Genomic DNA, 4,380 nt, shown 5'->3' on the forward strand with positions numbered 1-4,380 from the left:
GTTGACATTTTGCTTTTGCTGAACGATCGCACTGATGAGTTGTTGAGTTGAGTTGATGAAAAAACAAATATAAGAAAAGCAAGAAGTTCCTCTAATTCTGCAAAATCGTCTGGTCGCCGGTCCGTTTCCTTTCGATGTCGTTCACAAGGTAAGTTTCACGTAATTATATATTTAAAAAAATCATATTCATAAATACTTTGCCATTTACAGAGTCGTGGATGCCGGCACTAATTCTACTCCCGCACCACTCAATAAATCCTTTCACGGCGGACGTGGCGGATTCAAGTTTACGTAACGATGTGCTTGAGGATGTGCTGCTGCCTACGATATTCAACACGTAAGTCTTGCTGTTATTGAAAATCTCATTTGATGAGAATTTACAGGTCGTGTGACTACCTGCATAATGCTCCCTCCGGAACTCATGTACTGCAGCTGGAACAACAACATCGGATGAATAGCCATTTAACGGCGGATGCCAAGAATCAATCAGGTAAATCCCGTCATGATGTTTATAAGGTTATTTAAATTTGAAGATTTTGCCTTTCACAGACACTGCTCAAAAGAAGCCGGCACCAAGGTTACTCAGTAGGCATCTGTCGAATGTGACAACAGGATCAATTTAATCGGATTAAATGAGTATTTTGACGGCATGGACCAAGGCATGGACTATATTTTGGGGCCGAGGAAATATGGAATCATAAAATTATTGAGTTTTCGACGGACTGAATCATCTACGACAGGAAAATTCGTAATTTAAAGAGAAGCGTTTGAATCCGTATGAAGAAACGTAAGTAATCAATGTTCTCTAACATTCTTTTCATTTCCTTTTGGAACTCCTTCGGGATTTCCTCCTGGAATTTGGGAATTCATCTTGGATTATTCGAGAATTGCTCCTGGAATTGCTTCAAATTTATAGATTTTTTCGAAAATTCCTCCTGGAATTCCAAAATTCCTCTGAGATTTCATTCAGAATTCCTCCATGAATTGCTTTTAGAATTCTTCCTGGGATTCATTCAGGAATTCCTTCTGGATTCCCTTCGTGAATTCATCCTGAATTTCCATCGGGAATTCCTTCAGGAACTTCTTCGGGAATACCTTCAAGCACTCCTTCGGGAATGCCTACTGGAATTGCTCCAAGAATTCCATCGGGGAATCCCTCCGGGAATTCTTCCGGCAATTCGTCCGGGCATTCCTCCGGGAATTTCTCAGGAATGCCTTCGGAGTTTCTCCGAAAATGCCTTGGAAAATTCCTTCTGGAATTTCGCCTGGAATTCTTTCGGAAATTTCTCTGGGAATATGTTCGGGAATTTCTTCAGTAATTCACCCGGGAATTGCTTCAGTAATTCATCCAAGAATTTCTTCGGGTATTCCTTCAGGGAGTCGTCCGGGAATCTCTTCGTGAATTTCTCCTGGATTTTCCGCGGGACTTCCTTCATGAACTCCTTCGGGAATTTCTTCAGGAATTCCTTCAGAATTCCTACGGGAATTCCTTCGGGGATTCCTCCAGGAATTCCTTCGGGATTCCTCCAGGAATTCCTTCGGGATTCCTCTAGGAATTCCTTCGGGTATTCGTCCAGGAATTCCTTCGGGAATTCCTCCGAGGTTTTCTTCAGGAATTTCTTCAGAAACTCCTTCGGGAATTTCTTCATCAGGAACTCCTTCGGGATTTTCTCCTGGTATTCCTTCGAGAATCCCTTCGGGAATCCCTCCGGGAATTCTTCCGAGAATTCGTCCGGGCATTCCACCGGGAATTCCGCCGGGAATGCCTTCGGAAAATTCTCCGTAAATGCCTTGCGAAATACCTCCGGGAATTTCTCCCGGAATTCCTTCGGGGATTCCTCTTGGAGTTCCTTCGGGAATTCCTCCGGGATTGTCTAATGGAATCGCTTCGTGAATTTCTCCTGAATTTCCGGAAATTCCTTCAGGAAGTCTTTCGGGGATTCTTTCAGGAAGTCTTTCGGGAATTCCTTCAGGGATACCTCCAGAAGTTCCTCCGGGAATTACTTTGGGAATTATTTCCGGTATCTCTCCGGGAATTTTTCCTGGAATTCCTTCGGGAATCCTCCGGGAATTCTTTCTGAAATTCCACCGGCAATTCCTTGGGGGTTTCTTCCGGGAATCCCTTGGTGGATTTCTCCTGGATTTACCTCGGAAATTCCTTCAGGAACTCCTTCGGGAGTACCTTCAGGCACACCTTCGGGAATTTCTTCGAGAGTTCCTTTGGGAATTTCTTCGGGAATTCCTTTATGAATTCTTTCGGGGATTCCTCCGAGAAATCCTTCGGGGATTCCTCTGGGAATTCCTTCGGTAGTTCCTCCAGGAAATCTTTCAGGGATTCCTCCAGGAAATCCTTCGGGGATTCCTCCGGGAATTCCTTCAGGGATTCCTCTGCGAATTCTTCCGGGGATTCCTGCGGGAATTCCTTCGGGGATTCCTCCGGGAATTCCTTCGAGGATTCCTCCGGGAATTTCTTCGGGGATTCCTCCGGGAATTCCCTCGGGGATTCCTCCGGGAATTCCCTCGGGGATTCCTCCGGGAATTCCCTCGGGGATTCCTCCGGGAATTCCCTCGGGGATTCCTCCGGGAATTCCCTCGGGGATTCCTCCGGGAATTCCCTCGGGGATTCCTCCGGAAATTCCTTCTGGGATTCCTCCGGAAATTCCTTCTGGGATTCCTCCGGAAATTCCTTCGGGGATTCCTCCGGAAATTCCTTCGGGGATTCCTCCGGAAATACCTTCGGGGATTCCTCCGGGAATTCCTTCGGGGATTCCTCCGGGAATTCCTTCGGGGATTCCTCCGGGAATTCCTTCGGGGATTCCTCCGGGAATTCCTCCGGGAATTCCTTCGGGGATTCCTCCGGGAATTCCTCCGGGAATTCCTTCGGGGATTCTTCCGGGAATTCCTGCCGGGATTCCTCCTGGAATTCCTTCGGGGATTTCTCCGGGATTTCCTTCTGGGATTCCACCGGGAATTGCTTCGGGGATTCCTCCGGGAATTCACTCGAGGGAATTCCTTCGGGGATTTCTCCGGGAATTCCTTCAGGGATTCCTTCGGGGATTCCTCCGGGAATTCCTCCGGGAATTCCTTCGGGAATTCCACCGGGAATTCCTTCGGGGATTCCACCGGGAATTCCTTCGGGGATTCCTCCGGAAATTCCTCCGGGAATTCATTCGGGGATTCCTCTGGGAATTCCTCCGGGAATTCGTTCGGGGATTCCTCCGGGTATTCCTTCGGGAATTCCTTCGAAGATTTCTTCGGGAATTCCTTCGGGGATTCCTCCGGGGATTCATTCGAGGATTCCTCCAGGAATTCCCTTGGGGATTCCTCCAGGAATTTCTTTGGGGATTCCTCCAGGAATTTCTTTGGGGATTCCTCCAGGAATTCCTGCGGGGATTCCTCCAGGAATTTTTTCGGGGATTCCTCCAGGAATTCCTTCGGGGATTCCTTCAGGAATTCCTTCAGGGATTCCTCCGGAAATTCCTTCAGGGATTCCTCCGGAAATTCCTTCGGGGATTCCTCCGGGAATTCCTTCGGGGATTCCTCCGGAAATTTCTTCGGGGATTCCTCGGGAATTCCTTCGGGGATTCCTCTGGGAATTCCTTTGGGGATTCCTCCGGGAGTTCCTTCGGAAGTTCCTCCAGGAACTCGTTTGGAAGTTCCTTTAGGAATTCCTACGGAAGATCCTCCAGGAATTAATTTATTCCTTGGCATGCTCCGTGAGTTCTGTCCCGGGTAATAGTAGTTTTGGTGTGCTTTTATCATATGGTATGATTTCTCAAACTGGAATTGTTTTCTTTTTTCTAGGTTACGCTGGTTGGATCCAAGAAAACACGATTCTGGCAACGGGCGGTCAGACTGACAAAAAATACCGGAAGTTGGATACAACCAAGATACGATGGATAGTTTTGGTTCAGTCAGGAGTTTTGTTGTTGTATACGGAGGATCTCAGGTCGTTGGACAGAGGTCTTTCCACACGTCTCAAAATGGGCACAATTTCAGTTACACATGCGCAAAACAGTTGTTCGTATTATTTTAAAGTTATTTATATCAATTATTATTTTATTTTTAATTTAATTTTAATTTAGTTTCTAAATTGAATTTAAATTTAGTTTTAATTGAGTGTTAATTTAGTTTTAATTTACGTTTAATTCACTTTTAATTTACTTTTAATTTACTTTTAATTTTCTTTTAATTAACTTTTAATTTAGTTTTAATTTACCGTCGTCGGGGGTGAGAATGGGTCACGGTTTCAACTACTTAGAATGCTTGTAGAATGGATTGAATTTATCTTAGGGCAAGAAGACTTAAATATAAGAGACCTTTTCGAACGTTTTTTCTCTACGACCTTCAGACTGCCGGTGAGAGCGATGACTCATTCTC

At 45.6% G+C, this 4,380-nt stretch overlaps 1 long non-coding RNA gene across 1 annotated transcript; it reads left to right on the forward strand.

Moving 5' to 3' along the window:
- Nucleotides 1–587: 587 nt before the first annotated feature.
- On the forward strand, nucleotides 588–3,943 carry LOC134217159 (uncharacterized). The gene is made up of 2 exons (XR_009980930.1): nucleotides 588–787; nucleotides 3,805–3,943. It is a non-coding gene; the product is annotated as an uncharacterized LOC134217159 (long non-coding RNA).
- The last annotated feature ends 437 nt before the right edge of the window (nucleotides 3,944–4,380 follow it).

Source organism: Armigeres subalbatus, chromosome 2, assembly GCF_024139115.2.
Source record: "Armigeres subalbatus isolate Guangzhou_Male chromosome 2, GZ_Asu_2, whole genome shotgun sequence".
Lineage (NCBI taxonomy): Eukaryota > Metazoa > Arthropoda > Insecta > Diptera > Culicidae > Armigeres > Armigeres subalbatus.